Source organism: Megalobrama amblycephala, linkage group LG22 (genome assembly GCF_018812025.1).
Source record: "Megalobrama amblycephala isolate DHTTF-2021 linkage group LG22, ASM1881202v1, whole genome shotgun sequence".
NCBI classification, from domain to species: Eukaryota; Metazoa; Chordata; class Actinopteri; order Cypriniformes; family Xenocyprididae; genus Megalobrama; species Megalobrama amblycephala.
In genome coordinates, this window is record NC_063065.1 from 8,953,356 (window position 1) to 8,978,530 (window position 25,175).

General features: G+C 37.6%; 2 long non-coding RNA genes across 5 annotated transcripts; one reads left to right on the forward strand and one right to left on the reverse strand.

The window, feature by feature from the left end:
• LOC125258046 lies at positions 1–24,935 on the reverse strand. 4 transcript variants are annotated; one of them, XR_007182517.1, is made up of 4 exons: positions 23,826–24,931; positions 21,793–21,901; positions 4,121–4,329; positions 1–1,101 (listed from the first exon to the last, which is right to left on the reverse strand). It is a non-coding gene; the product is annotated as an uncharacterized LOC125258046 (long non-coding RNA). The 4 variants fall into 4 exon arrangements; XR_007182519.1 differs by lacking the exon at positions 1–1,101 and adding an exon at positions 11,215–11,349 and having other exon boundaries at positions 2,875–4,329; positions 23,826–24,935; XR_007182516.1 differs by lacking the exons at positions 1–1,101; positions 4,121–4,329 and adding an exon at positions 10,857–11,349 and having other exon boundaries at positions 23,826–24,927.
• On the forward strand, positions 5,610–16,652 carry LOC125258045. Its single transcript, XR_007182515.1, has 3 exons — positions 5,610–7,518; positions 10,777–10,845; positions 16,469–16,652. It is a non-coding gene; the product is annotated as an uncharacterized LOC125258045 (long non-coding RNA).
• Positions 24,936–25,175: the final 240 nt, after the last annotated feature.

A 25,175-nucleotide genomic window follows, 5' to 3' on the forward strand; every position in this document is an offset into this window, starting at 1 on the left:
TGAGTAATGCATGATACTTTATTGTCTCAACAACATTATTCTGAACGCAGTGTGTGGGAGACTACATTGTCAGGTTTTGGCTTGGAAGTGTGTTTAAAAAGATTAGCTTCAAATAGGATTTGCTTCATGTATGACCATGTCAAATCCAATCCCCCAATGACCGTTGCACACGTCAAGAATAATCCTTGATTTAATGTGCTTGTTCTCGCTTTAAAATTGCTTAGTCATATTGCCTTATGTTACACATTGCTATATATATATATTATATATATTATATATATATATATATATAATTGAACTTTACTTGGAAAGAAGAATGCTTTCCTAATCAGTTTAGAACATTTGATTTAAAAATAAATACAAATTATACATTCCTGATTTCATGCACAATCCTGATAAGTTTTGTTAATCACAGTTATCATTATTATGATTATTATTTTAATATTTAGATTTAATATTACATATTACTCAGGATTGTATGTGATCCACATGTGACCATTTGTGTTTTTGCACATGTGAAATTTATGTCGTTTTTTTATAAGGGTTTAACTGAAGCACTTTATATGAGAAGCAACTGAGATATTAAAGAAATCTCATTCGTATATTCATTACAGCATACATTTTGATCTAGAAGATGCTTTTACCATACATGGCATCAAACATCACACATTTAATTTGCATGGCATATTGTCAGCTTTAAAACTAACAAGACTGAAAATTTCATCCCATCAATAATGCATGATATTTACAGGCTGGCTTTGGGCAGAGAAGAGCCCAGGGACACGGCTTTCCCCTCAACTTCATTTGGCTGTGTGACAGGATCCATAACCCTCTCTGAATCCTATCAAATGATGTGGTATGAAGTGTCATCTTCTCTCTGAGCGCTTCTGAGGAGTTTCATCTCTGCGGGGAACTGTCATCAGGTTCCTCTTCCATTCTCTCTCCCCTATTCCCATCAATTGAATGGGCTATCAGACACGTCCAATCAGAGGCCAGTTCCATTGGTCAGGCTGAAGGTGATCAGCAGGTGAAGTTGCTCCCCTCTGCGTCTCTACTTCCTGTCCCACCAGGGCAGCATCCCCTCCACATGCTTTATCCATCCTGAGTGCAGCGAAACAACACAAGTAGTTTCTGAGATGCACAAAAGGTTTGCGTGTGTGCGTGTGTATTCTTGCTGCTTTCTCTAGTTTTGTGTTATCTCAAAAGACAGGAATGCAACCTTGGAAATACTTCATAAAAAATAAATTCATAAATTCAACTTCTGTTAAGGTTTACGTGGGAGTTAAATATTTTTCATGTACAATATTCATCACAATCATTTCAAACAGTTCTCAAGCATTAGATTCGACTAAAACGTTCTTGTTTTTCTTATATATATCATGTTTATTCATTTCCAACATTTATATTCAAGTACGTTCAAAAATATGAAACCATTTTTCTGTTTGTTATGAAAGATTAATCCCCAGTTGCTGGTGTATTTTGCATGAATTTGTCGTGCCCTGAGGACAAATCTATCGCATACAAATTTACATCCTCACAGGGTAATAAATCTCTCCACACATAGCAACAATCTTGCAAAATCATTAATGTTTTTGTCCTCTCTTATCAATTCTATTTTCTGGAGTAATTGAGCAGTAATCTAATTGGTCCAGTGACCCTTTGCATAATTAAATGTTATCAAAGTGATCTGTCGGCAACTGGCAGAGAACAGATGTTGCTCTTCAGTGGAGTAATCAGTCATCGACCCCTGGCCTGAGCCAATCACAATTACCTTGATTTGTGTGAGACCCCATGTCCTAAGTCACTCAGAAACCCCCAAATGTATCAATAACCCCCTTAGTAGCTCCGCCCACCTCATTCTCACTCAGTGACTTTGATGGGTTTAACACGTTACATACGCCATTTCAGTTTACAACAGTCAATTTAAAACCTGAAATGCTGAAATGTGCTACTAGTGGCACCAAAAGTAATTGCAATTCTTTTTGATGCCACTAGTGGAGCAGAAATTATGCACTTTACCACGTCCAAAATTCCGTTTTGATTCTTAAGGTGCGGTTACATTTACTATTGTTCAGCAAATTTTCGCTTGTGAAATCCACTCATTTCAATAGGAATCTGTAAAACTGGGGATTTCGAGTGAGGGTGAAAGATTTCCCCATGCAGATTTCACAACGAGTTCAAGCTTGTCACATGAATTTGCCACATTGACAAACAGAAAGCTGCTTGGTTTGAAAGTGACTTTGTGCAGTGTTGCCAAGTCTGCAGCTTTCCTACAGAATTGGGCTACTTTAACACTGTTGCCGCGGGTTGTTTTTCATGTCCACAGGTTGAAGCAACCCCAAATAACAAGATCTTTAGCCTTTGGAATGCGAAGTTTACCAGCGTAACCCCACCAAAAACGAGGATTTTGTCCCCCGGAATGCAACCGGGGCTAGTTTTGGTCTAGTTTTGAGTAGCAATTGGGTGGGTTTTGTTGTAAAAACCTGGCAACCCTGCTTCAGCTTTTTCAGTAAATTTCAGTAGCCCCTCACTGCAGAACAAGAGATCCAGGGGGCGGAGACCGACGGGTAGGTTTAGGGATATGTAAAGTGGGAGGAGTTGGATCCAGATCCGGGGGGTGGAGATGGGTAGGTTTAGATCCAGAGAGCGGAGACAGGTAGGTTTAGGGCAGGGGTAGGCAAGTTCGGTCCTAGAGAGCCGCTGTCCTGCTGAGTTTAGCTCCAACCTTAATCAAACACACCTGAACAAGCTAATCAAGCTCTTCAGGATTACTAAGGCTATAAGCAGCTGAGGGTTTTTTTCAGGGTTGGAGCTAAACTCTGCAGGACAGAGGCTCTCTAGGACCGAACTTGCCTACCCCTGGTTTAGGGATATGTTAAGTGGGAGGAGTTGGCTCCAGATCCAGGGGGTGGAGATGGGTAGGTTTAGATCCAGGGGATGGAGACAGATAGGTTTAGGGATATGTAAAGTGGGAGGAGTTGGATCTGGATCCAATCTTGCCCCCTGGATCTCGTGTTCTGCAAGTGAGGACCATCTCGGTAATTTTGCTAATGTGACCGCACCTTTAGGGTTGAAGTGAAGTGTGGACGACACTCACTCAAGTTTTAGGGGGACAGCAACACTACGGCCGCATGACAAAATTTTAATTTTTGGGTGAACTATCCCAAGTAGTTAACCCAAAAATTAAATTTCTGTCAATGGAATTCAATGGGGCCCATCAACTGTGTGGTTACACATATTCTTCAAAATATATTCTTTTGTGTTCAGCAGAAGAAAGAAATTCATACAGGTTTGGAATGACTTAAGGGTGAGCAAATGATGACAGAAATTTAATTTATTGGTAAACTATCCCTTTAAGGTGTCCTTTTTGCCATTTTACGATACGCAAGAAGGATGCTTAACAGTGCTCCCTTTACACCATTTCATCCCAGATATCACAGCAGACAACTATATTTATTTTACAGGTGGTTTTGTAAAATTTTAATTAAAATACTTGTTTTACTTTGAATTTATAACAGTGACAAATGAGAAATAACAGTAAATTGTAATGTATTTTCTCACTTTTGTTCTCAGTTTAGGTGGATCGCTGGCTCATCTTGCATGCAAATAGGAATCGAACTTAATTGGAGTGTTGTGTACCTGTTACAAAGCCACATGAAAGTTGATCATCCTCCGAATGAAAGCTGAATCGTCAAATTATTTCTGTGTGCCTATAAAATCCTGATGTGATCTCACAAATTCAATGGCTTCTTTTGTGCACTTTCAACAGCTGCACTCACCATTCAAAGAATCAATAAAAGACCTTGAAGAAATTATGCCAGCTGATATGATGTAATCTTTTATTGTTGGCTAGATAATGCCAGGGCTGTACGTGACTGAATCACTCAGTACTCTTTTATTCTCTCTCTTTCTGTCTCTCGCTCTTTATCTCTCTCTCTGTGCTATGGATGCCCTAGCATCTCTCAAACAACCAGAAGACACACTCTGCCTCCTCTTTCGCTTCGGTTTCATCAGCAGTGCCTGGATAAAAGGGCCTCAGAGGCAGAATAATTAGATCAAACAATAGATTTAGGATTCAATACAAAATAAGAACATCCTCTGTGTTTTTGGAAAGGTTTACCGTCATTCAGAGGCTACTTTGAGTTTCTCCCATCCAAAAATACCGGATAGCGCTGGCTTGGCTCACATTGGTCCATTGCTTGGTTTTAGAGAAAGTAATGACAGCTGGAAGCCTTAAAGTCTTTAGGAGGAAGGCATGAGCTCTTGCTGGGCTGTTTGAGAATCTGAAGATAGCCAAATAACGGTTTGAAATCAACGGCATGAACAATTCTGAAAAACAAGGCAGAGTTAAGGTTAGCTCAAAGGTATGTGACATACTCTACACAAGTGTGCCAATGTAACTTCTAGCTGTCTAATCCAAAAAATAAACTTTCAATATCATAGTTACTCATAATAATTGTGTGCAAACAAATATTAAAAGAAATTAAATGTAAGAGAGCATAAATTTCAAAAACTGACCTCAAATGCGACAAAATGTGTTAAAATTTGCATATTAGTTTTGACACGCCCACATTCAAACATACAATGTGCTTAAATGGCTGGTCCTTTTACTAAAGATTTAATTCACAAACAATTTAGATTAGAGATGCTTTTTTTAAGTTGACTTTTAACCCGACACATCATTCTAAAAACATGGCGTTCACGTGCCAGACACTGGCTGCAAAATATGCCAGCGCAATGATCCAAGATGTCCATACTTCATAACGCATGTTTACATAAAACAAACAAAAAAAAAAACAAAAAAAACAATGGGAAATCATCACAGCAGATACAGAAAGCAAAAGCACTTGGTTCTGGCTCATATTTATTCAGGAATTGTTGACAGGAGACTAGGACTGGGTCATTGCAAATTCACACTACATTACTTTTTTATTGATCATCAACTAAATTCAAAATCAGTGACCGCAATAGCAGAGGGGGCAGCAACAGCACAGCACTGTTAAGATCATGGTTCTGAAATTACCTGTATGCGCAAAAGAATGATGCAAACGGGGTTGCCAGGTTTTTACCACAAAATCCACTCAATTGACCCTTCACCAGGAGTTTGATTGACAAGCGATCTAACCAATCATAACGCAGAATCCACCATTTTGTCCAACAAAGCAGTCAGGAGTTAGAAGATTAACCTCATTGGACTTGAACTTGAAAAATGGTGTGTACTGATGTCTTTCCGCGTTTGAAACAACATTCCTTCTCATGTTCATTCATGTTTATTTGATGCTATAAATGAACTAGTAGGAAGGGATGATTGGTTCACGAGTCGTTTGAGCTGAGGCGCTACAGCGATCTGTCACAACATATTATAGAGCCACAAAACATTTTTTATTGTTCGAATTTCTTAAAAAATTACACAATTTGAAAGCTGGGACTTTGTTTAATATCATAAGTAACCTGCTCTGTCTTGTCTGTCGACATGTTGTCAGTTTCCTCTTTGCTCCGCAATGTATTTTTCACTCTATGTGGTGGTGGGGGGGGGGGGGGGGGGGGGGGGGTTGCCGCTTGTTGTGTTGCAAAACAACAAGCGGCAACAGTGGAAAAGTAAGGCTATTCTGTGGAAAAATCGCGGACTTGGCAATACACACAGCGCGCTGTCATAGGGAAGTAAACTCGAAGGGCATTAAAGTAAGCGATTAGATCTGACACATCACCGCCCTTATACCAACTATCTTTCGCAACTGTCTTGATAACATTAAGTATGTAAAATCTTTGAATAGACTCCCATGAGCGCAGAATCGTGACAAATGTTGATCTCGAGTGGGTATTAATTCCAATATGACTGTTCACACTGCGGTCGCATTACAAAACATCTGACCTGAATTGGATTTAGCACCACATATGGAAGTGGCACAAATCGGAATTGAAAAGATCAGATTCGTGGTTTGTACTGTTCACACTGCTATGGGGAAAACAGATATGAGTCACATGTGGGCAAAAAAAAATTCAGATTTGGGACACATTTAATTACAGTGTGAAAGTAGCCTTAGTCTCATTACTTTTAATGAAGATGATTGTGTTTTGAGCATCTGTCCAGCAAACACAGAACATTAGTTTTTGTTTCCCATTTGGTTATTTTTTTGGAAACCAAATACTAATGTGAGAGGAACGTTCTTTTTAAGGTAGGCCTATTTTTTTTTTGTTTTTTTTTGTAACCATAAAACCGTTGCAAGGTGTTTTTATATATATATATATATATATATATAAAACTTAAAAATAACTTATTATACAGATCGTTCCCTAATGGTTATTTTTATAACCATGTAAACTTTCCAACTAAAAGGTCGCAGATGATTTTGTGTAATTATAGAGCTCTGAAATTCGTTTAATATAGCATTTACTAAAATATAGAAATTAGATCAATCAAAACGCATTTTGAATGATAATATTATAGTCAGGGTTTAAGCATAACAGAAATAATAAATTCAAATTGCTGCGTCCCAATTCGCATACTATCCGTCCTAAATAGTATTCGAAAAAATAATTAGTATGTCCCAAATGGTAGTATGTTGAAATGAGTATTCCAAAGATACCCGGATGGTCTACTTTTTCCGGTTAGAATTCGAAGTGCAGATCCGTGCACACTTCTAACCGCTAATATTGCCCATAACACATTGCGCTGTGGACGAGGATTCGATTAGAACTACAAATATGAGTACAAAGTGGTAAAATACTACAAACATGACGGATGCGCGAGACCGACGGTTAAGCAGAGCGGTTAAGATAAAGGGGCTTGAGTGATTAATAATCAGTATCTAACCTGACGAAAAGATATTTATTAAATGTTATCTACATTATATTTCATCTGCAACAGCATTGTGAACTTTTATAAAAATGCGTTTGGTCATTAACTTCTAAATGCATCATTATGCAAAGATGAGGAGCGTTATTGCATGAAAAACCCATGACTGGCAGAGCAACATTTCTCTCCGAAACGGTAGGAAATTAAATTTAATTGAATGTGGAGGATTTTAACTGTGACAAGATGATTGACAGGGTAGTTTAAACAGTTAGGGGTTGCGTAACTAAGCGACAGAACGTCCGTTAAAGACGCAATTATGACGAGGTAGTATGTCCCAAAGCTTGCATACTACACACTCAAAAGTATGCACTTTTTCTTTACAAAAACAGTACATACTTTTAGGACGTAGTATAAGTAGGCGAATTGGGACGCAGCGATTGTTTTGTTTCTATCTTCATTTACTGCGTGCCTCTGATCTGCGACGCGCGCTCGCAGAATTTAAAAATTAACGGTCATTTCGTTTTACTGACTGACTGACTCATTCGTTTATCGACCTCTCTATTGAACGATTACTTAAAATTAATATAGTTATGAGAGTAAATATGATTTCAAAGGGATTTGACACGCCTAACTGAAGAGAACATGATGTTAATGGAGAAGTTTTTGTTTATGGACCAAAAGAAGAATGGCCCGCTGTGCAAACTCTAACTTACACTCCAGCGGTAAGAAATGAATAGGCTAAGTTGCTGATATCCTACACTAAAGCCGGGGACACACCTAACGATTAGCTGAAACATTCTAAGACTGAACAGAACACACATACCGATTGTTTCCTTCAACTGGAGCCGATTTTAATCGTTGACAGTCGGAGAAGAACACAAACGTTTACGATTGAGACCGCTGCTAAGCAACACACTGTGCGCGGGATCTTGAAAATGGATGTAAACAAACAGCTGGCGCTCTTCATCTGCAGCTATATTTGTGCGGAAAATAACAAAAAAAAAGAGGAAAACGCACACTTTGTTTTCAACAGAGAGAATTTGAGGTGAGTAAACTTTGGTAAATTAATCTATTTTTAGAGCTTGCACTCCGGTGGTGTCGCCGTTGTTAAGCAACGATAAGCTGCAATCCTCAATGAAGCTTGTTCGACTTGAAACGGCACTGTACAGACCATTAAATTACCACAGAAGTAAATTATACTACCACAATGCGACCTCAAAGGGCACTTTCACTTTCGCGATCAAAGGGGCAGGGCTCTTTATATTCTCTCTGTATATATTGTATCATTAACTGTTAATTTTGTATCCGTATCTTTCCAGATAAATAATATACATACAAAACATGATAAAAAAGTCTAACGTTAGTCATTATCTTTATCACTTGTTGCCCCCCTATTGGCTGGTGCCCCAGGACACTCGCCCAATCCCGTCTATGGATAATCCGGTCCTGTACCTGATACGTTCAAAGCTTCCGCAATAGCAGCCCAGCTTCTTTCCTTATCACTTCTATTATGGTACGTTATTCCTTCGAAGATATGTTGTATTCGTACTCTTGCCAGAGTTCAACCAGTTTTTCTTCCATACCGGTTGTCCAATGTGTATTTATGTTGCAAACGTTTTTTGACGCCATTTCGCCGCTTGTTTACAATCGCCTGACACAGTCTCCAAGGAAACAGAGACGTCATCGGTCGCAAATATTATGCTGCCTTCACGTGCTCTCAGCGCTATTGTAAAAATGACTTTCCTTTCGAAACTTGAATGCGATTTGCTCGTAATCACTACTTCAGAAGTGGGAATTATCAAATTTGAGAAGAATCTTTGTGAGGAGGACTGGCAATGACTGTTTCTAAAAATTCTAAGACTAGAATCGTTAGACGCAGCACACTGCACGATTTTAAGCACCAACTGTAAACACCGACTGAACGCAACTGGCTCTGACTCGGCGCGATTGGACATGATCAGTCGTAAGTATCAAATTACACTCATAATCGGCCTTACAATCGTTAGGTGTGTCCCCGGCTTAAGTCAAATAATTGTTTATTGATTTTTTTTTTTTTAAGTCTGTCAATAAATTTCATATTTTAAAAACCATGGATTTCGTAGTCACTGGTGCTTAAGAAATGTAGGCTACAAACGGAGTACCCAATCTTACATATTAATGCGTCCATACAAATCCATTTTTCATGCCGCTTAGCTATGCCTGTGTCGCGGGCAAAGCCCCTGCATCGCGGGTGTGCTGGATGATTACTTACCAACCAAAAACAAACCATAAAAATAACATTCTGGGAACCAAAAACTAACATTTTGGGAATGTTAGAATAACGTAATAGGAACATTAAATTAACATTAGAATAACGTTCTGCGAACAAAAAACTAACATTCTGGGAACAAAAATGTAACGTTATGGGAATATTAGATTAACATTGAAATAATGTTCTACAAACCAAAAACTAACGTTCTGAGAATGTTAAGAAAACTGTCCTGGCTAACCAAAAACAAACCATAAAAAAGTAACATTCTGGCAACCAAAATCAAACGTTTTGGGAACATTATAATAATGTTATGTGAACGTTAGATTAACGTTAGAATAACGTTCTACAAACCAAAAACTGGCATTCTGGGAACCAGAATCTAATCTAATGTTTTGGGAACATTAACATTATGGGAACATTAGATTAATGTTAGAAAATAGTTTTACAAACCAAAAACTAACGTTCTGGGAACGTTAAGAAAACTTTCCTGGCTAACCAAAACTAAAAAAATAATGTTCTGGGAACCAAAAACAAATGTTCTTGGAAAGTTAAGAAAACTTTACTGGCTAACCAAAAACAAACCAAAAATAACATTCTGGGAACCAAAATCTAACGTTTTGGGAACGTTATAATAACATTATGGGAATGTTAGATTAACGTTAGAATAACATTCTACAAACCAAAAACTAACGTTCAGGTAACAAAAAACTAATGTTCTGGGAATGTTCCGGGAACAAAAAACTAATGTTCTGGGAATGTAAAGAAAGCTTTCCTAGCTAACCAAAAACAAACCATTCTGGGAACCAAAAATTGTTATCTGGGTCCGACTTTTTCATTTGCATCAGTTTGCACGTTGGCATGCTGAAGAGATACTCAGCTGCGGTGATGCGTGGTGCATATCTGATCATGCGATGTATCTGTCATATGGACGCCATCAGCTGGTTCTTCTGGTGTGAATTTTGTTTTACAGGAAGAAAAACAAAGGAGAAAAAAAAGAACCTGTGGGTGATCTTCTTTCTCAATACTGCCACGTTTCAGCTATAGAAGCACTCAACATCCGATTGGTGAAGCTTGCTCGCTCTCGTTGGCTATCGCGGGTATCACGTCAGAGGCAGCCCGATCAAGAGTCGTAAATATCAAACATGTTTGATATTATGATTTGGGATTGTGTGGGCTCCGACGCAATCAGGAGCAGTAAAATAATAACACAACTGAGGATTTTTTGGACAAAAAGTCGCTTGAGAGGACCCTCGAATCGGGCCAGACCCCCCAGATCATTGGGGGTTGCAAATCAGGCCCAAAATCTGGCTTAAAATCTTCAAGTGTGTGGCCAGCCTAAGACAAGAAGATGAAAGTAAAGAAAATAAATGAAAAGAAATGGCAAATAAGAACGATTAGTTAGTGAATCGGATGTCACTATTGTGAATTTTTATGTTTTTATGAAATGTAGTGAAGTAAAAACCAAGTTATTATGAATGTATTTAGATGTTTTCCCAAGATAAGAAAAAGCTAAATGAACTTCAGTATGTAATAAAGTAAAAATGCTGAAGCTTCTCCCACTTTGCACTTGCTTTGTGAATCATTCGCATGTGCTTTTGCATTGGCTGTTTGCCTGGCTATGTTTCTGGTAGTTAGCAAATTATGAAAACCATTGAAACTTTTAATTTTGTAATATTTATAGTGGAGGTGAATCAAAATTCTAATTGTGGGTGTAAATGTGTTATTTTAGGAATCATGTGTCATTGTGGAAATTCCCCAGGGATCCCAGAGTGTGGCATCTGATTATCAATCAACTGCAGTGAGTACAAGCTGGCTTAGGCCTGTTCTACATTCATGACACTTAACACATTAACTTCTTTAACTTTATCGACCTCTGTAGTTCACATACTGAAACAAAGACATTGTACGCAAAAACAAAACACAAAAACAGCATTTCCTGTTTAAAATTCACCATATCTGTTTAGGCTAACATGTAACAGATCCATATGGAAATGATGTTTGATTTCAAAACCCATCAGCACAAACATCAAATTACCACACAATTAACATTTACAAACCAATACAACACAATTTTAACACTCTCAAACAAATATTAATTCATGCACACACACAGAGAAGTGTTCCCTTGCCAAAGCAAACACCACTCCGGAGAGGAGTGGCAGATTACCAGAGAGTTCGATGTCCCAGCATCATGATGAAACTTCACGGAAATAACCTGCAACATCTGCACCGTGGCCACTGCTGCAGAGCAAATGCATCTCTGCCTTGCACTTATCGCTGCACTCTCTTGCCCCAATGCATTCTGGGAGTTTGGGTGACAAAAGGCACAAAGAAGAATTTCATTCAAGCTTTGTCCTTTTATAAAGCTGTCACATTAGACCGTGCTCCAAAACCTAGTGAGCTGCATACCTAGACAGCATTTTGAGTTGCTTTTAAAACCTAATAATTGACAAATGATTGGAAGATGATATAAAAGGCACAAAATCATAATCCTAATGTTAAATTTGCAGATGCTTGTCAACAAAAAAAATTGAGGATAAACAATGCTACACTCTTATAAATAAAGGTTCTTTATTGGCATTGATGGTTCTATGAAGAACCTTTAAAATCCATGCATGTTCCATGGAACCTTTCTATTGTACAAAAGCTTCTTTATAGTGTAAAAAAAAAAAAAAAAAAAAAGGGTTCTTTAAAATGTTCTTCACACAAAGAAACAAAAAGAAACTGTTCACTGAAAGGTTCTTTTGGGAACCAAAAATTGTTCTTCTATGTCATCACTCTTTTGGAACCCTTATGTTTAAGAGTGTATTAAACTAAAGCTAAAAGTGCATGATTTAGGCTACTGAACAGGTGTTGTCATCATGCAACATCATGATTTATTGATATTTTTTAAAAAATTTTCTACACTAGTTTCCAAGTTGCAACTGCCATTCTGTTGCACTTGGAAATTCCAACTTTTGATTTTGGGAATTTCACAATTCCCTTGTAAATGGCACAATCCCAGAATGCATTTATGTGTGCTGCATGGAGTTGCTGCCTGTAATTTTTCAAATCAGTCCATTTTTGAGGTTGATTCAGTTAGGATGCCGTCTTAGGGTCTTAGGTTCACACAGAACACATTTTTGCTGATAAAAACGCAAGATGCACACTTTTTAAAAACTGAACTTGAGCACAATTTTAGAATGTTGTGTCATGTGCGAGACGCTGCAAAAGACGCGAGTGCAGCGGTTAAAGACGTCCAGTGTCTAGCATGTGTTTACACTGAAAAATAATGTAAAAGTAGCGCAGTGGAATGGAAAAAGGCATTCTGTGTGAACGGCCCCTTAGAAGGCAGCTGCCTATATAGACTGCATGCTGCAACACAGCTCACTCACTTTCGGAACAAAGCAATTATGTGGAATAAATGTATCAGTTATGAAAATTTGTCTGGGAGCTTCACGGGTTCCTCAGGTTTACACTTTACTCCCATAATGCCTCAGAGACCAAAGAAACTTTAATTACAAATCAAGCAGCACGGGCTGTTGCCAATGAAACGGCCGCTCTATGCACACACTCCAAAAAGAAGTGTTATTCTTAATTGCAGGTCAGTGTAAAACTGATGTGTCAGCTGCTGTGACTGCTAATTAATTCTGCTCACAAACGAAGCCAGAGACAATCTCCATCTGCTGCTGTTTAACCTGGAAGAGAGTGGCATGTCGGATTGTCATGCTCTTATTATGACAGAGTGCTCATCTGCGATTATGACTTTTAATGGAAAAAAGAAACACTGATGCATTATTTTCTTCATTAGGGGAGATCACACTGTCTATAAGTTTTAAGTTACACAAATTACTGTTTTCTCTAGCAGTTATTTTGTTAAACGTCTTGTTTAAAGCTTTGATAAATAATAAAATAACCATCGTAAATCACTATAATTTTTATGTTTATGTTATAATTGCATACCATTTATGAACATATCGTATATGTCAGCCAAAACAATTAAATATTTTCTGTTACCTTTTATTCTATAGTACATTACAGTACGTTTGAAGTTTCATGAATTCTGGGGAAAATCATACAGTAAGTCAAAAAGGTCACAAAAGGTTATTGTATTATGAACATTAGGCTATGGTATTATTGGTTAATATTATTTTTCCTGCCCACAAGGCCTTGGTTATATCAGCTGAAAAGACTAAATTTCTGAGATATAGAAAGATATTACATGTTGAGGAAAAATATACATTTTTCTTTAGAATACTAAAAAATAAAGATGGTCTGCACTCTAAAAAATTTTGTATTCAATTTACAAAAGGGTAATAATTGTAAATGATTCTTCAGAATAATATGAAAAAAAATCATGCACAGTCAGACATAATCATGGAACATGAAGGAACAATGATTAAAGTTAATCGATTCATTTTTAAATTTCATGTTGATTACAAATGAGGGCTGAACATTTAATTCAGATGTGGGATTGGCTATGTGGACACGTGGTATTTCAGAAGAGGAAAATCAGCCCGCATAATTCTTCTGTCGGAAAAAACAGGCATCATCAATAATGAATTACTAAACAAGGCCGTCATTAAGTGCATCCCACTGTCTCTGTCCAGCTCAGGGATGGGGTGGGGTGGGTTCAAACAGCATGACTCATGCATGGACTTGCAGAGATTAGGCTGAGAAACAGGGAAATAGAGAAAGATTTAGATAGAGAGAGAGAGGGAAAGGAAGAAAGAGGAAAGGGGTCAGGGTGAAGGAAACGAGAGAGAGAGAGAGAGAGAGAGAGAGAGAGAGGGCTGTCATTAGAGTTCATTCAAGTTAAGAGTCACAATGACAGTCTCTGGTCAGTAGAGTAGAACCAGAACACAAAAAAACTCTCTGCTGTGTGTCTGTGTATGTCTCTAAATACGATACTAAAGCCTGAGAGAGAAACAAGATGATCTAAGTGATGTTAAATACGTTTAATTTATCTGTCTTTCTCTCATTTAATTATGTCTATATGTCTATCTGCTCAACAAACGCATCTATATCCATCCATCCATCCATCCATCCATCCATCCATCTACCTATCTACAGTATACATACATTTACCTATCTATATATCAATCCGTCTGTCTGTCTATCTATCATATATCTGTCAGCCTATCATTCCATCCATCAATCCATCCATCCATCTATCTATCTATCTGTTCGACCGTCTGTCCGTCCATTAACATAAAGCTAATAAACAGCGGACTGTTTTTCCATTCTTTATTTCCTATTTATTCTAACATCTACCTGTCTGTCCATCCATCCATCATCTATACATCCACCTATCTATCCATCCATCCATCCATATATCTATCTATACATCCATTTACCTATCTATATATCCATCCATCCATTCTATTTATTTCCATCCATCCATCCATCCTATTTATTCTATCTATCTCACATCTACCTGTCCGTACGTCTATCCATCCATCCATCTATATATCCGTCCATTAATATAAAGCTAAATATCCAGGAAAAAGAGGTGTTCCAAAAAAAATTCAATCCAAATATGTGTTTTTCACAATAGCATTCATTATTTCCTATTTATTCAGATTATTTATTTATGACTAATTTATTCAGTTCTTTAATTATTTGAGAACTGCGGTAACATAAAGGCGACAGAATAATGATTAAAGCGCCGATAAAAGGGACGAGTGCAGACGGAGTGAGATCTCGCAGGGTCAGATGGAGGACAGACTTTCAGAATAACACCTCTGAGTCCAGTGAAGATCATTCCGACAGACAGCCGGATATCACAGTCAGTTGCTTATCGCAGGACCTTGAAAATACCAGGGAAAAAATCCCAGCCCCTCTTTCTCTTTCACCTTCAAAGTGGGTCTAATACGGCCTCAAAGAATACTTGATATTCTCCTATTGGTATTTGCAGATGGTGGTGCTGTTCACACATTCAGTCGGCGTGGAGAAAAGGTTGTGTCTTGGGACTCAATAGATTAGTAAGTCTGGGGACAAGTGCCTGGACGCCCCTGTTTAGCATGTGAATGACACACCAGTGTGCATTATTGGCTTTGGTCGTACAGGAGCCAAGAAGCAGTGAGAGGGACAGTGGAGAGACTATTCAAAAGCAATTGTATTTGCATTAAATATGTATCAATGAAATATCATGTTACATGAGGTAGCTGTAAACTCTATTCTGAAGGGCGATGTTCTGCTGTGCCTGGACAATAATAAGATTCAGGATTTAGAAACATGTTGAATGAATAAGAAATATTTAGGATTCTGGACTGTTTATAGTTGTTGCGGTTAAAGTATGTAATCGCGATCTTTTGAACAATCGTGAACGATCTCATCTCAGTAGCGATTCGTAAAACCCCAAGATCAATCTTTGTATTCAATCCTATCTGAATCTACAGTTTAACAGAAAAAGATCCATATTTTACCAGAGTGTGCATTGCAAACTCAATATGAAATAGATAAAATCGTTGCCTATCACAAAATAAAAGTTTTCAAGCTGATTTATGAAAAAAAAAAAAAAAAAAAACAGTTCTTTTTCGTGAATCAAATACTTACAGCACAAGCATAGTCAGTTTCATGAATGACTCTTTTAAAAATTGGTTCATTTTAGTGACTCAAAATCAAAAGCAGTCTGATTCATGCACTTTCTTCAACCAATTGTTTTTAGTGAATCAGCAACATGCAATGAAACCAATTCAAATTACTCTTTTCAACCGGTTCTATTTAGTAAACCATTAACATATCACGTGACTAGTGTAGTCCCATTCATGAATAAATGACTCATATGAGTCAATTCTTTTTAGTGATTCAAAAGATACAACCCAACCAGTAGTTGTGTGAAAATGCATTTGTACAGCATACAAATGTATCTATCAAATGTATCTTTCCATCTATCTATCTATGCTATAGACAATTTCAACAACAGTGAGTATAAAAAAAACATAATTAAACAAAAAATTGTAGGAAAGGTTTTTTTACAGACTGTCCTTTTACATGCCACATGTATGACAATGCTTTTGGCTTCTAAAAATACACCTTCAAATCTTGAGATTATTTTCAAAGACAATCATTTAAGACTGGACAGAATGAAACAAACAAACAAGCATAAAAACAATGAAATGAAACACCACTAGCGCTGCTAACACTGACAGACAGTGAGAGCAGGAGTCTGGTTATTGAACACTGAGTGCTCTGTGAATTTGTACTGAGGCAAGCAGACAGTAGATGCTTTTCTGCGCTCTGCTTGAACCTAAAATGAAAGTGTGATTTTTTTCTCCCTCTCTCTCTCTGCTTTTGACAATGAAGCTCTCCGTGAAGATTGAACGCCCTGCGTTTACGGGAGGTGGGGACCTAAGAGCTTCACTCTGAAGGGGCCTCTCTGGGGGGTAGCCAGCATTTAGAAGATCTGATTAATCATAGTCTCTCTCTCTCTCTTTGAGGTGATAGCTCAGAGAAAGCAGGAGGCCTGGCCCTCGTTACGTGTGCGTCCGGGGAGAGACAGCAGTTTACAGAGCTGCATGTGTGCAGGGGAGATGAATGAACAGCACGGGGAAATAATCAATTATCACTCTCTTCGCCACTGGAAACAGACCACACACACTGCAAAAATTATTATTATTATTATTTTTTCCTTATAGTAATATTTTATATCTAATATTTAACTTGTTTTAAGGATGTTATTTCAATAAAGTAAATTCCCAAAACAGGAAAAATCAAAACTGAAAGAAATAAATACTTTTTTTTTTTCTGCAAGCACGCATTAAATTGATCAAAAGTGACACTAAAGATATTTATAATGTTACAAAAGATTTCTATTTCAAATAAATGCTGTTCTTTTGAACTTTCTATTCATCAAAGAGTCCTGAAAAAAAAAATGTATTAAGTAGCACAACTGATTTCAACATTGATAATAATAAGAAATGTTTTTTGAGCATCAAATCAGCTTATTAGAATGATTTCTGAAGAATCATGTGACACTGAAGACTGGAGTAATGATGCTGAAAATTCAGCTTTGCATCACAGGAAGATATTACATTTTAAAATATATTAAAATGGAAAACAGTTTTTTAGTATTGCACAATATTACTCATTTTACAGTATTTTTGATCAAATAAATGCAGCCTTTGTGAGCATAAGAGACATTTTAAAAAATCTTACCGACCTCAAACTTTTGAAAGGAAGTAAATTTACTTGTGAGTCAAAATTGTATAAAATGATAGATTTTCTTGGATTAAGTTTTTTTTTGCATCTGCCTATCTATATATCCATCCATCCATCTTTTCGTCCGTCTATCTATTTATACATCCATCCATCTATATATCTGTCTGTCCATCCATTCATCCATCCATCCATCCACAATTTAAAAAAACAAAACTATTGGTCAAAGTTAAATATCATACACAATACTGCATCATTTTTCTGGTTTTAAGGATATGTTAAAATATTTTTACTATAAAACAAGACAAAAATACTGATTAAAAAATTATTTTTGCAGTGCACACACTTCAAAACCAGACAAACGAACACCTTTTTTGTCTAATATTTAATTTCCTACTCTCAGTGAAAGCCCTTAACTGTGTTTTCTAGTATAGTCTGTGATCTTGACATCGCTGGGGATTTTTCAAGCCGAAAGGGTTTTTACTGAACACTCTTGGAGGAATATAAGTCACCAGAGTTTGTGAAGAGAGAAGCGATAAAGGGGAGGAGATGAAGAGAGAGAGAGCGATTGCACCAGAATGGGATGAGAGGTGTCCACTGAGAATTTGGAAGTGGAGGATCTCACTCTGGCGTTCAATCTGCACCAGCTCCAATACTGTGGAAATAAATTGGTTTTTAAATAGATTGCTAAGCCTCTATCAGCGAGCCACTGATGTGGGTACATTTCATAGGCGGCTATTTAAACCAACCTAAAGCCCATCCATAGTGTAACCTTATTAAAGATATCTGCCGGTTAGACTTCACTAGCTTAGCGTGCTTCACCTCCCGCCTGAAATTAATCTCTGAAACGATACACATGATAACCGATCTCACACCTATGGAAGAATACAAAGCAGGACCGTCATTAAAGTAACGAGGCTTAGTGGACTGTATCAGGTTTCCATAAGAAATGGACATGTTGTGAGATGCAACAGGCCTGAGATTATGAGGTTTAGAGGTAGTAAAGTTGACTGTTTGAAAGGTTGTAGGGTTTTGATGTAGTGAGGTTGAAAGTTACAATGTTTTGAGAATGTAGGAACACCACCAGTTAAACGTTTGGACACACCTTCTATCTTTTTTTCTTTTTTTTAAATTATTATTATTTTCCTTATTTTCAAAGCACAGTAATCATAATACTGAGATATAGAGATGAACACATGGAAAAACAAGAGAAACCAACAAAATGTTAATAACTGATTATGTTGTAGTCAGTGTATGCTTTTTCCTGTGGGCTTTTTTTTTTTTTTTTGCATACTAAAATAAAAAATGTAGTCATAGTTTGCCTTTTTTGCCAAATAATTTTGTCTGATAAATACCTTAACCAAGTTTAACTAATTTCAAGCATTTAAGCATAAATCACAGATTCGGTGAAGTGTGTCCTAACTTTTGATTGGTCGTGTAGCTTCCATTTGCTGTACTGAGTGCAAAATATGCTGATGCAGCACATTTTCAATTGATTAATGCCACTGATCTTATTTGTGGAGAAGAGCATTATGGTCCTGAAGGAAGTCAGGGGATGATAGAGCATCATGACATCATGCACAAGAAAATGAGGAACATCCCATAAAAGTGCTGACTTAAAAATGCTGAGTTTATATATATATATAAAAATAACCCTGTTGGTCAGGCCTTTGTGCTGGGTGTAAATACCAACCAACACAACCATGAAGGGTAAACTAATTAGTTGAATGACTGTCCATTAGCCAAAGAATAATCACTTGCAAAAAGATACAAAAAGAAAAACACTAATAATACTCCATAATCTGAATTAATCTTGTATATAGATTTTAGTCATGTGAATAAATGAATAATTCATACCTTAAATGTTTGCAAAGTTTACATAATTTGCTTTCAATTTGAATGGACAATATCTGGAAAGGGCCGATAAATAAATAAATAAAATACTGACAAACATGCTTCACTTCTTGTCAATATCTCATATCCTCTGAAATTAATTAAAGCTCCTGGAAAGAAAAATTTGGCCTGTAATTTAAGGCTTTTTGCAACTGCAAGTGAATTCAAATGTCTGAGAGACATAAACTAAAACATTGATTGTAGCTGAATAATCATATATAGAGTGATAGATTTTGTCCTGTCACAAAAACATACCAGTCGTATTCTAATGAATATGATGATGACCAGAAAGAAATTGTGTTTTTTTGTTGTTTGGAGCTACATTGTGTCTTGAAAAATAAATTGAATGCTACAAGCTGAGACAACAACAAATAAAGAGAGTTCAATGGTGTCAATAGACCAAGCAAAAGAATTTAAGGAGAATCCAGCTCTGCACTGATTATATATAAATAAATCTCAACATTATGACAAATGCTTTTGAAGCATACTAAAACCATCAGTATAACCCAAAATTTCTGTTCATGATTTGTTTGTTTGTTGTGTTCATGCATATATTTTTTAAAATGTTTGTAATGTATTTTTTGTTTTTGGCTTACATATTTGTTCATGACCTATATTCAAAACTGTTTCTTCACCTATAAGGGACAAAATATACAAATACATCATAATTTCACTTAAATCAAGCTTTATTTATAATATGAGGGGGAGGAACAAAGATGATGTGCATATAAAAATAATTTCAATAAAGAGCAAATTAAAATGAACTGCAGAGGCTTGAAAAATTTCATCACGTCATAAACTGCAGACAGATGCAAGTTTAACAGCGAGATAACAGCATCAATAAAATTTATATCAGAGAGAAATTCTGCTCATATACTGTAGAATATTTCAGTGAAAAAAAAATATATTTTAATCTTAAATACAGGTAAATATTCTAATATAACAGATAACTGTTAATCAAATGGTTTGCATGTGACCTTTGTCATAATTGCCACTCCTAAGGCACTGTTTAGCATAAATTAATAAAGGAATAAATGAAATTCCATTCATTCTGAGTGTACATGCTAAGAATAAAAACCACATTCTTTTTAAGCTGCCAAAACCTGTTATATCTAAAACTATTTTCATCTAAACAGATATTTCCGTTAGTTTTGAATCTACGCACCCCAAACACCTTAAGTATGATATAAAACATGACTTAAAAAGTTAAGCAACACACTAAAAAACTGATATAATCTCCTCTGATTTTCAGTTGTATGGTTCCCCTAGTGGTAAAACATTACAATATTCCTCCTCCACACCTCTTTTCTCTCTATTCATTTAAACACATAGCCGAAAGAATGATAATTACAGAGTGATCAAGGATAGAGCGGGCTGATTGTTGCCTTTAGTCTATCTGAAATGCTAATACATCACTTAAATGTGCTGAATGATAATGGAGAACAAATTAAAATGTTTGCAGATTTACAAATAGTCCACGTCAATACATCAACAGCCGGTCCAAATGCAATACATTTGTTTTTATGCAAAATAGGTATAAATGTAAAAAGCAAAAGAATTCTTTTTTATAAAACAACCTCATGTATATTTATCAGATCTGATCGTAAGCTTTCATAAGTCGAGTAGATCCTATTAGGTTCCCTAAATGGATTTCATGGACGTTAGAATGCAGCATCATACGCTCGCCTGATACATATTCATGATATACGCGTGCCTACATGGGAAGCCACGCCGCAGTCAATCTAAAGCCGTGGTAACTGTTTATCTGCAGTGTGTTCCTTTACAATCCGCATAAATTTAGCTGTCAGTGGCATCGTGGACATTTCATTCCATTTTTTTTTTTTCTCCAGCCCTCACGGAGCTCCATATGGAAACCCGGCACGATAAATGTCATTTCAAAATCAATTTGCATTAAAAAGGTGGAGTGTGTGCGGTCCTGAGAAAAGAATATATGGCACAAACCGAACACATTTGCATCCGCAACCCCTCCCGGCACGTTACAATATACAGCTTCCCCTTTCGGTGAGGACGCCGTAGCATTTTAAAGCAGAACTCAAATCACAACAAAACCCCAGTTTTTCCTTTCCGGTGGCTGAAAAGATGTTTAGCAGAAGCAGGCGGATAAATCAACAGCACATGCATCACACACAAACAGGAAATGCAGCTTCGCTGACTCAATAAATGGATGTGGGCGTGAACCTCGGCGTTAGCAAACGCATGTGTGTGTGTGCAGGCAGGTGGGCCTTCTGGATTCAACGCTCTCTCTAGTCCATTGCAGGCGCCGCCGACATGACTCTCCTCGACTACGCGTATTCTTAAGCAATAACAACGAGAGCCGTATTATCCACCCAAGAATACCCGTCACCGAAGAGAGTCTTTTACAGAGAGAAACAACAGAACCGCCGGCATCGTCCGCGGCTGTTCGGAAAACGCGGCCTTTTCAAAACAATTGATTGAAGACGCTTTGTAGCGCAAGGCAAGGGCCCCTCAACGGCTCGTCTGCAAACAGAAATTAACAGTGCATTTTTGTTCAGTAAACGCCTCAGAGGAAATATGTGGTAAGTGTTTTTGTGCTATTTCCTCCCAGCAATCTGTGCTCTCACAGGGCCACTCGGGGGAAAGGTGCATTTAATGAAGGAGCGGGGGATGGGGCGGAGGTGGTGGAAGGGGGTTATGGGTAATCCACCCGCCCCCCCCAACAGCATAAACTCACCTGGGATGCAAGGACCCAGCGGAGGTCCTCCGGTGAGCGTCCATGTCTCGACTCCCATTGCCACGGCGATGATTCTGATGATGGCGATAGTCCACTGTAGTGGGTTCACCTAAAAACACAGACCATCAGGGTTAGGATAGAGTGGGACGCTCGAGATGTAAACGCTACTATGGTCTACTTCATCACATGCTGCGCATCTCATCTGTCTAAATGATATAGAAAAGGGGGGAAAAATTAGCCAAACAGTCCATTAGCACCGTGAGGAGAATTCTATATGGAGACACGGACTCAAATGAAGCATGGCGGCCCCCCTCTACACCCCACTTGAGTATGACGGGGGAGGGAAAAAAGGGGGGTGGGGGCTAAACTGTGATTAGTCTATGAGAGAAAAAAAATTGCAACTTATATAAATGCATCATCATTAAATAGAGAATTGTGCATTTTATGACAAAATAGGTCTGAATTAGATTCTCTTTAAAATGCATTAACACTGAATGTTTGGTTACTAATATTCTAATTTAGTGCATTTACCAATTTTTTGCTTTTTTATTTTGGTGTCATAATTTAAACATAAAGAATGTTATTTCAGCTGAAATTTAAAAGCTTCCGTTTAAAAGGTTTGCATGAGTACATTTTCCACTTTTTAGCTAATTTTGATAGGATCATTTAATTTTTATAAACCAACAGGCCTTTATTTAATTTTCATGCAAAATTGTATTCTGTTTTATTTTTTTAATATTTTTCATTTACAATTTACAATTAACACTTAATTTACAGAATACGATTTTGATCAGTCTATCAGAATGACTTATAATTTAATAACAAATTTTAACAAAATAAAACTGATTTTTACATTAAAAAAACAGTCATTTTTAATATTATAAATGTTATCATATCGGTTTTTATATTTTCCTCCATTTCATGCAACAACAACAACAACAAAAATAATAATTTAAAAAATGACACCTCTAAACCAATAACCTACTGAATTAAAGTCTACATACCTGCCCAAATAGATTTTTTCTATTTTACACCGATCATTCACAAAACGAGAAACACACAATCAGCTCTCATGCTGAAATCCACACGTTTCAAAGATAGAGACAGAGAGAGAAGGCAGCACAAGAATCTGGAGGAGAAGCTAACGGAGGCAGATGGAGAGGGACAGAACGAGAGGGAGAAGCTGGACTCGAGCACAAATGCAACAAAAGCCACCGTACGGGCACACCGGCAGTGTAGCAGCCGGCTGCTTGCTCGCTCTCCAGTTTGCAAAACCATGAGACGCACCTCACACACACACACACACACACACACACACACACACAGCCACCCTGACGCAGGGCACACTCCCCCAATGGTATAGCCCCAGGGCTCTCGCTTTCTCTGTCCATTTCTGAAGCTACACACACACACACACACACACATACACACAAACACTCAGAGCAACCAGGGACTCGACCCCCGTCCAAATCCCCTCAGAACTCCAGGAGTTAATCAATGGCCTCCATGCATGGATTTTGTGCTTTTTTTGGTTTGTTTGTCTTTGCCAAAGTTCCTCTGGGAGCATCTCTGTTTTCTCCCTTGAATTATATATATTGGTCCTACAGGTTTTTTTTTTTTTTTATTCTACTCTCTTCATGCAAGAACCCACTCACTGTCTTTTTTATATAAAAAAATGTATATATTTTTTAAAATGAAGTTTACCAGCAAAAAATATGACCAAATCTGTATTCTGTACCTCTCTCCGCTCCTCCCTTTCTAAACAAGTGATCTGCGCTATTCCACCCTACACTACAAAAAAAAAAAAAAAAACACTTCGAGCTGGACCCTTCACTGATTGCAATTTAATTGAAAGGAGCCCATGAATATGGTAATTTCACGAGACACTTGACACAAGCATCAGGAGGTGTAGACCACACCGGCAAAAATGACAAAAATTTCAAAAACGACACCCAATCACACTGACAAAAAACAATCAATATTTTTGAAAAAAGAAGGAGAAGCGACGGAGTCCACATGTGGATCCAACTTACCCCGTCAAACCTTCAGCATCTCGTCGTGCCGCCCGCCTAAGCGAGGTGGGATGCCTGATCGTGATAAACCCAGGACGGTACGGCGATGTTAGAGAGAGCCAGGCAGGCAGTCCTGTGGTGTGCAGGTGGACGCGGTACACGTTCGCAGGGGGGATGCTTGACAAAAGGATCAAAACCCACTGCCCACTCCCGAGCCAGTTGTTGCTTGACACAGCAAATGAACTTACAGCACAAGAGCGAGTGAAGCTGAGGGAGGGAGAGACAGACGGAGAGAGAGAGGCAGAGGAGGAGAGAGAGAGTGTTTGGCGCGTGTGTATGTGAGAGAGAGATGGAGAATGAGTGAGAGAGAGGAGGAGGTGGGGGTAGAAGGGGGTTCGGAGTGAGCGGGCAAGCGAGGGAGAGAGAGAAATCACAGCATAACAAAACCTATAGCTACGTGGACGGACACTCTCTCTCTCTTTCTCTGTCTGTATATCTCTCCACCCTCTCCGGCTCAAAGGAAGGGAGAGAATAATTAGATTTGAGCCACACATGCTTTCCAAAAGCACTGACTCGTGGATCCCAGGCACCTAATGTTGGATTAATTGAGGGAGATCTGATGTGCTACATGCACTGTGAGCCCTCGACTCTGGCTCCCCCACCCCCCCCTCTCACAACACCAAAAAACTACCATCGTGATACGACTCCCTGCTCCTCTCTCCCGGCATATGGTGACTGACACGGCACTGTAGGCACAGAGAAAAGAAATAATAGATTGTTTATTTAATTGCGAATACATACAGACGTTTATTAGGCTAGATTTGTGCTTCTGTCAGAGTGGAAAACAGTCAGTATCCATCTTCAAGTGTTGAAAATGCCAGTAGGATAAGGGAAATTGGATTTTTTTTTAGGTTTAATGCACATTTTGAGCATGACATTTCCGATTAAAAAGGCCTAAAATGATTTTAAAGAGGCTTTCTTCTCATCAGAGATCATTCCCACCGGATAGATGGGAATAATCAATCCATATGACATGATTTCCATCATAATATAGTATAAACAGATCTCTCTCTATATATATATACACTCCTTACAAATATAACTATAAATATTCCTTAAAATTCTGATTTTGGGAGATTATCTACACATTTTTGAATCATAATAATATAATGAATAATGAAAAACATGTAGAAAGGGTCAAAAATTGTGATTATTATTAAAGCTGTGTTGAATGAAACATGATTTATCTGCATATATGTGTATATATATATATATATATATATATATATATATATATATATATATATATATATGCAGATAAATGTGTGTGTGTGTGTGTGTAAATGTATGTATATAAGACCCGCAACAATT